This window comes from Dipteris shenzhenensis, chromosome 1 (assembly GCF_047967505.1).
Source record: "Dipteris shenzhenensis isolate YYH24624 ecotype China chromosome 1, Dip_SZ_1.0, whole genome shotgun sequence".
Taxonomy (NCBI): domain Eukaryota; kingdom Viridiplantae; phylum Streptophyta; class Polypodiopsida; order Gleicheniales; family Dipteridaceae; genus Dipteris; species Dipteris shenzhenensis.
Genome location: NC_141596.1, coordinates 64,369,043 through 64,378,086, shown reverse-complemented (window position 1 = coordinate 64,378,086; position 9,044 = coordinate 64,369,043). Strand labels below are relative to the sequence as shown.

General features: G+C 42.0%; 1 pseudogene; it reads left to right on the top strand.

The window, feature by feature from the left end:
- Positions 1 to 5,894: 5,894 nt before the first annotated feature.
- LOC147906202 (putative polyamine oxidase 5 pseudogene) lies at positions 5,895 to 8,166 on the top strand (annotated as a pseudogene).
- Positions 8,167 to 9,044: the final 878 nt, after the last annotated feature.

The window sequence follows — 9,044 nt, the reverse complement described above, 5'->3', positions numbered from 1 at the left end:
CCGAGAGGGCTTCACAGTGCTTGATTAATGGGAACGTAGAGGGTCGAGGACTAGAAACTATCTTAGACCTAGGCAAGAATGGGAAGTGCAAGGTTAAGGTCCTTTATGGACATGTGGCACTCAGTGGGCTCCAAGTGGGAAGCACTAGGTTCAGGGGAGACTTCCAGAGCGAGGCTCCAAAAAGGAGAGAAGGTGAAAAACAAGGGAGCTCACATAAGAAGAGAGAGGATGGAAGCTCAAGGGAGCACTCTGTGAAGTTGTGGTTGGTGGAGAACAAGAGTAGCCCTCAGTGGTGTATCATTGGCCAGTACGAATTGGTGGAAAGTAAAGGGATCGGATGCATTTGACGAGGATCGAGCTTCTCATGCTATAGGGAGCCCCATGTATTTACGACTAGATTAATAGAAGCAACAATGTCGAGTGCAAAAGCGACCCATATGCCTTCTACTACATGCGCAAAAACCATTTGGAACATTTGCGAAAATGTTCCAGCTACTTAGAGATTATTCACTCTTTGCGAAAGAATCCAAATGTGAATTCTTTGCAAAAGAAGTAAAATACTTGGGACATATAATATCCCAAGAAGGGATTCGTATGGACCGTGAAAAAGTAAGGGCCATATTCTAATGGCCACATCCTACAAACCTAGAAGAAGTACAGATACTCTTAGGTTTGTCCCGGTTCTATAGGAGATTCATCCGGGATTATGCTAAGATTCTTGTTCCGATGATTTTTTTAATGCTAGTTTCATTAGGAAGCGAAACTTTTATAATGGTGTCGAAAGTTTGTATATCCTAATAAAATTAAATGTTCCATGATTTGAAACTTATATACAAAAAAATATAAAGTTTCGCCAAGATTTGCATCTTTTACTTCAAAATTGAAAAGAAAATATATAAAAGCATACTATGTTATATTGATATTTAGAAACTAAAAAAATTACCTCAATAAACTTTCTCCAAGATTTTATATTAATATATCAGTATGGCTTTGATAAAAACATCTCTATCGGCGATGACAAACCAACTTAAGCGGAAGGGAAGCACCTTCATATGGGATGAACGTCAAAAGAGAAGTTACATTAAAAGTTGCTATAGCAGTAGCTCCTGTGTTAAAGGTAGTGAATCCCAATGAAGCATTTGTGGTTGAGACAGATGCCAGTGATTTTGCTGTTGGAGCGGTACTTTTACAAAAAGGTCGACTAGTGGCCTTTGAGGGGAAGAAAGTTAGATCATGCTCAACGAAATTACTCAGCAAATGAGAAGGAACTATATGCTATAGTCTATGCTTTAAAGAAGTGGAGGCACTATTTCTGTGGTGTGAAATTCGAGATCATCTTTGATCAAGAGAGCATTAAGTGGATTTGCGACAACTAGAGCTTAAAGGTAGAAAATCTAGATGGGCTGAATTAATGCAAGAGTTTGATATACAATTGACATATCAGAAGGGGAAGTTCAATGTGGTAGCAGACTCTCTTAGCTGAATGCCAATTGTTAATGAATTGAGTTTTACTCAATTTCAGATTTCCTAGTGTCCTTAAAAGGGAAATGTGATTTTGATCCTCACTTCTCTGAAATATGGAAAGCAATTAGAAGTAGGGATCCAACTAATCGAGGGGCTTTAATTGAAGAGTCGCATGGAAATGGTGACACACCATAGGTTGGTGCTAAAGGACTCAAGTGGAAAAAATATACTATTGAAGATGGCTACCTGCTCTATAAGGGTAGAGTATGTGTCTCAAATAATAATGACATTAGGCTTCAAATTCTTTTTGAATGCTATGATAGTCCAAGTAGTGGACACCCGGGAATTCAAAAGACATGCGCTTTTGAAAAGATAATTCTTTTGGCCTGGAATAGGTAAGGACATCCAAGATTATGTATTGAAGTGCCAAACATGCCAGGTCAATAAGGTTGAACGCCTTAAGGTAGGAGACATCTCCATGGATTTTATTGTGGGATTACCTAGGACATAGAGGGGGCACAACTCTGTGTGGGTAATTGTTGATCGGTTGACCAAGATGGCTCATTTTATTCCTGTCAATAAAGATGTTAAAATCTAAAATTAGATAGGCTATTTGTGGAGCGTATTTATAGATTGTATGGGCTACTAGCCGGTATTGTTAGTGACTAAGATAGCAAATTAAATAGCCATTTTTGGAGGGCTGTGTTTATGAGGCTAGAAACTTCATTGAATATATGAGCACCGTGGATCATCCACAAAGTGATGGTCAAACTGAAAGAGTCAATCAGATCATTGAGGATATGCTTCGAGCATATGTAAGCAAACTAATTGGAAACAATATTAGCCCATATTAGAATTTACATATAATAGTGCCAAATATTCAACTACAGGTTTTAGTCCATTTATGATGATGTATGGATTTTAACCAAGAGCTCAATGACAGTGGGACTCGAAAAAGAGAAGGTTCAAGCAGCCAAAGACTTTCTTGAAGATATGAATCAAACGCTTAAGTTAGCTAAAGATAGCATAAGAAGAGCTCAAAGTTATGCAAACCCCCACCGTGGAAGGTTTGGAGTTTGAAGTAAATGAGAAAGTCTACCTCAAGCTACATGAATCTTCAAGATCTCTAAACACAGGTAAATGTCCAACGTTGTCTCCTAGTTATTGTGGACCACTCACAATACTTAAGAGAATTGGAGAGCTTGCTTACAAATTAGCTTTACATGAGAGATGTAGAGTACATCCAGTTTTTCATGTTAGTAGGCTAAAAAGAAAATTAGGAGATGATGATAATCTCATTGGAAATGAAGTCCTAGCGAACTCATTGAACTTGCATTTTTGCCACATGAACCAGAAAGAATTTTAGATAAACAAGAAAAAAGAACACGACATACAATATGGCAAGAATGTCTGGTTAAGCGGAAAGATAGACCTAAAGAGAGTTCAACATGGGAAAGAGTAAGAAATCTCTAGAGAAGGTTTCCCAATTTTTTTTTCGAGGACGTAAACCATTCTTAAGGGGACGGGAATGTTACGTCAACCATAACCACACAAGTTTGAGGAGCGGTTATGGTGAGGTGGGAGACCGAGAGGGCTCGATAGTGCTTGATTGATGGGAACCTAGAGGGTTGGGGACTAGGAACTATCCTAGGCCTAGGCAAGAATGGGGAGTGCAAGGGTAAGGTCCTTTATGGACATGTGGTACTCAGGTGGGCTCCAAGTGGCAAGCACTGGGTTCAGGGGAGACTTCCGAAGAGAGGCTCTAAAAAGGAGAGAAGGTAAAAAACTAGGTTGCGGTAGCCAGCCTTTCTTACTCCAAATTGGCCCTGAATCCTCAGTATTATCCAATTGGGGTTTCAATAGCAAGGTAGTGAGCTTTGTCCAACAATTACTCAATCAAGTGATGGCAAGAAAGAAAACATGCAATTATCTCCCTCCTATATAATAGATTTGTGGGAAGAATGAATAAAAAAGAAAGCTTTTGGGTCAAATTTGGAAGGAGTGTTTTAGTCCCTTAGATCAATCTAAAATCAAGGGCCTAAAATTGCACATGTGGCTTAAGGAGAGCTCACAAAATTTTGCTTTTCTAGAAAGCACTTTTCAAACCCTTGGATATTCATAAAGATCAATGCCTATAAGCACGACACATGGCTTAACGCGGGCTTAGAAAAGAAAACTTCCTTCTAGGTTGCCTACCGTAACAAGCAAGTTCACGTAAGAAGAGAGAGAGGATGAAAACTCAAGGCAGCACTCTGTGAAGTCGTGGCTGGTGGGTGGAGAACAAGAGTAGCCCTCGGTGGTGTATCAGAAACTAACTTTAAAAAATCATCCATGAGAGAGAGAGAGAGAGAGAGAGAGAGAGAGATTATTAGCTAGTGTAATGATAGCATTAGGTGTTTTGGTTAATTATTTTGGTGGGTTTGGTTATATGATGAGCTCACTTATGCATTGAAATTTCAAAGTTTATGTATGTATGTGGGGGTTTGTCTAATTTTATAGTGATGCAATCTAATTGAATTAATTGGTATTCACTACAAAAACAGTTTCATGAAATAAAATGGCAATGGACTTGACTCCACCCAATTTTCACATGTTTTGATCAGCAACAGTTATGAATTCCTTAGTATCGGAGACCCAAGTATTTGAGAGATCCAGCTTATCTATAGTTATGAATTCTTTAGTAAAGGAGACCCAAGTATTCACTCGAGAGAGTTCTATGGTAAATAATTAGGCTTTTTTGCTTCACCATGAGATTTTAACTCGCATTCTAAGATCTATGGGAAACATATGGTTAGATTTGTTGGGTTTTGGAAATTAATGGAGATAGCATAATTGATGACACAAATTAGACTGTCAAGTGACCTCAGCTCGCAAGTTGAAGCTTCAATGCATAGAGATGCCTTTGAGCTAAGGTCTTGATGCTTTATCAAGTGTCTTATTGGTTGAGATGAAGTACAACAATTCATTGTTTTCTAAGAGTCCACTATCATTTCTAGTTCAAAGAACAGATGAGTTGTTTTATAAGGCTCCACTATGACCTTTGGGTCAAAGGATGGATATTAGAGTGTAAATTATGAAAAAAGATTCCAAAGTTGTTGTGATAAGGTGTTATGGATGCATAACATAACAAGTACTTGATTGGAAGGACGAGATCATTTTCGAATCAGTTATGCAAACTATTAGAAGAACGTAATTGTTAGTTAAGTGGATGAATTTATAGGAAAGAAAACTTAAACTATAGGTGTAAGAAGACTAAGTACAAATGTTTTTGTTGTGTGGAAAGGATAGAAGAATTAATAATTTTTAAGTTTTAGAATGTTGGGGAGAGATTATTTTGGCAAGGGATTGGCGGATTTGGGGGGGACATGATGGTGGCATAAGGATGGTGGTGACATGGAGGCCTCAAAGCATTGTGATGCCTTCTAGTTGTTTGCTTGATGGTATGTCAAATATCTTAATGATTGAGATCAAGTCAATAACAAACTTTGATCGTTTTTCAAAAATCCTCTATGATTTTTTAATGAGGACGTTACCTTGTAAAGATAATTTAACCAGATTATGAAAACGATTTGAAAGTTAAAATTGTTTTAAGACTCTATGATGCATAATGTAGTTAATACCTAATGTGGAAGGTAAAATGTAGCTGAATCAGTTATGTTAGCTTTATCAAAAATATTAAATTAAGTTTATTAATTGGTCAAGAATTTATTCGGGAAAAACATAATGATAGGTGTGAAGGGGCCTAATAGATAGCAAGGTGATCCGGCTAATAGAAATTGTTATCGAATCCAAAACGTGGACATGCATTAATGCAAGATGAGTAAGATGGAAAGTGTGTCTTTTCCATACATATTCCATACATATTTTAGAAACCAACGTATGCCATGGGGTACATAGGTGCGAGATTTGGAATTGGGGAAATTTGCTGCTGGTAAGATGGAAGGAGCCACTTTTTCCACACATATTTCATAAACAGACGCTATGCCATGCGATGTAGGGGCGGGAGCGTAGCATGGCGAAATGTTGTCTTATTTGGAGAGTGAACGAAAGATCCATTTCGTAGACCAATGATGGGATCTACGGGGCCGGTGGGAAATTTTGTGGCTGGTGCAAAGTTCAACTTCAAAGGTTGAAAATGAACAGGTCAAAAGAAATAAAAGAAATCACAATAAGTTCCCTTCTGTTGTCGACGAATGTTTGGGGGCCGCGTCATGCACGGGGAGGGGAATGATGGGTTGCAAAAAACAGTCAGAGGTGGGTGGTCAAAACCGCGATTGAGCAAATGATGGGCGCGAGAGGACTGCCAGCGTGGCAAATAAGGGAACGAATGGGGTGAGGGCGGGTGGCAAAGGGGTATGCCACGGAGGCAGGGGGACTCTTGAAAAAGGGGAGCTACCGAGCCAGCCAAACCAACGACTTTCATCTTTTACTTCTGAAGCGGCTTCTTCATCTTCATCATCTTCCTAGTCTTGCTCTGCTTCCGCCATAGCCTCCTCCCTTCAACCTCCTCCACCTCTCCTCTCCTCGCCTCGCTCCCTTTCCCCTCCCCCTTTCCTCCTCCCTCTCTCCTTTCTTCATTCTCTTCCTCTTTCCCTCTCCATCCCTTGCATTCTCCTTCTCCCTATTCTTCCTTTCCTTCACCACCCTCCTCTCTTTACTACCTTCGCTCTCTCCTTTCCTGTGAAGAGCCCTCCCCTCTCCTCTCTCTTCCTATATATTTCATTCCTCAGCGTCCCATTTTTTCTTCCCTTGCCAGCTCCTCACCATGGTTGCCAAAGAGCCTCGTGTCGTCATCGTCGGTGCTGGCATGGCCGGCCTCTCCGCCGCCCACCAGTTGCGCCAGGTGGACACTTCCTCCTTCGACGTGACGCTGCTTGAAGCCAGCCACAGAATCGGTGGGCGAATTTGCACGTCCGAATTTGGAGGTGATCGGGTCGAGCTTGGGGCCACTTGGATACATGGAGTCGAAGGGAGCCCTGTTTACGGGATGGCCGAAAGAATCGGTGCTTTGAAGGGCGATATTCCTTGGGAACGCCGGGATGGCTTTCCCGGTGAACCCATTGTCAGAGCTGAAGGTGGACTAACTGTGGATGCTGCTGTTGTACGTCCAGTGATGGACTTGTACAAGAAAATGATGTCGGAAATCCGGGGCAAAGGAAAGGTCGCAAGAGCTGACGGGATCCAAAACTCCCAGAGCATCGGGACGTTTATGAGACAAGGCTTCAACACATTTCTATCCCAGCAAGCAAACGCTAGAGAGATTGAGAGCCTATTTCTTGGGGGGAATGTTGTCTCTTCTGAAGGGCGAATTCACGACCTGAGCTGGCCGAAATCTTCCGGATGGAATTTGAAGACCTTGCAGGATGCTGCGTTCTCAATGCACGAATACATGGAACGGATTGCCACCGCTGCGAACTCACTATCCGATCTCGACCTGGCAACGGAACAGGAATACACAGAGTACCCAGGTGAACAAATCACCATCGCTAAGGGATACATAAGTGTTCTGAATGAGCTAGCTAGTGTGTTGCCTCCGGATACAATTCAATTCGGCAAGAAAGTCCAAAAATTCGTCTGGAATCGCTCCCCACGGTGCGGTGCGCCAGTATTGATACACTGCGACGACGGTTCTGTAGTTGAAGCTGACCATGTGATCATTACCGTCTCACTCGGTGTGCTGAAGGCAGGCACGTTACCCCCTGATAGCACGACAGGCCTTCCGTGGGCTGATCCGGAAGGAAAGCCTGTTTGTAGGTCCATCTATGATCTACAAGTCCGGCGTCCTGCTGAAGAAACTAAGGGCTCACTGTTCGAGCCTCCGCTTCCTCCCTGTAAATTAGAAGCAATCTCCCGACTCGGGTATGGTGTTGTCGATAAATTGTTTTTGTTGCTGGAACCTTCTGCAGGAGAGCTATTGCACTCCCACATTCAGCTAATGTACAAGAAAGACGGGTTCGGCACTGAAGCAAGTCCTTGGTGGATGCGAAAAACGTTTTCTGTCGCACCAATCTATAGAGAGTCGAGTGTTCTTCTGTGTTGGTTTGCTGGAGACGAAGCAATGGAATTGGAGGGTCTCTCTGATGAGGAATTGATGTCTGGAGTGGCGAAGGCGCTCGCCAGATTTGGAGTCCCCGAAAGAAGAACGATCGACACAGTCAGAAAGGGGTCAGGGATTGCGAGCGGAGCGCAAGGAGAGTCGAGCAGCAGCGATTCGGAAGAAAGCTCAGATGGAGAAAGCATGCAAGGAGAGGTGTGCGATGAGAAATTCCGGACCATATTCAGCGGGGTATTGAGAAGCCAATGGGGAAAGAACCCCTTGTTCAAGGGCTCCTACAGCTATGCGGCGACAGGATCGAGCGGGGCAGACTTCGAAGTGTTGGCGGAGCCATTGCCCAAATGCTATGGAGGAGGGGATGAAGCACCCCTGCAACTACTGTTTGCGGGGGAGGCGACGGACAGGCACTTCTACTCCACGACGCATGGTGCCCATCGCAGCGGTTTGCGTGAAGCTAACCGATTGCTGCGCCATTACGGATTCAGCCATGTAGAACTAGTTTGAACTTTTGAATCATGTTCCTCCACCAACGTGCTTTCCTCCCCTGTATATATTTTGGAACTGGTTTTGTCATACACCTAAAGCTTTTTCTAAGGTTTTGGTTGGAAATTTTGGCGCATGATCGACTTTAAAAGTTTCAGGTTCTGTACTATGTAGTGTAAATTTTTGTACTTGTTCGAGCTGGGAGTGGTGGTTCTTGCCTGGGACTCCTCGAAATAATGGTATACAATTTTTGTGGAATGGATTGTCGTCGATTTTTTTCGTGCGATGGATTGTGTGATGCAAATCGGTACGTTGAGTCAAGTGTTTTAGTGTTAAATTGTTGAAGAATCATTAGAGTTAGCGGTCTTTAATCTTTAAATAGAAGTGTAATAGTTGGAACTTTTGAATCATCTTCATCCGCAAACATGCTTTCCTCCCCTGTACACTTTTTGAGCTGGTTTTGTATACACCTAAGATTTTTCTAAAAGGTTCTACAGACATTGGAATTTGGCGTATGATCGGCATTAAAAGTATCAGGTTCTGTAGTGTGTAACTGCAAGTGGTGGTTTTTGTCGGTATACAATTTTTCGTGGGATGGATTGAAGTCGGATTTTTGGGGATGAATCATCACAGCGAGCGCTCTTTAATGGATCAAACAGAAGTGTAAGGATTCGTAATGAGTTGGCAAGCATTTTCATATGTTGATTCATTCAAATATATTGCGGTTTGTATTCTGAGCCGTAACAGCATCTATCACATGTCATCTTCAATAATCACCTTAAAATCGCAACTTGATCACCGATGATTTGTGGAAAATCAGCTTCTTCTTGTATGGCAGCTTCGCAAATTCAGCACCCGTAAATATAGGCTTCTAGTATTTATATCGTAGGTTCTCTGCAACTAGTCCTCGTTCTGTCGCTTGCAGACGTTGTTAATCGGACTCTGCCTATTCTGAAGATAACATCAAACTTCTCGAATTCTCCTAGACTGCAGGGTACATTCGCATCAAAATCTTTGCGTTATTCTTGATCCTCCTCCATTT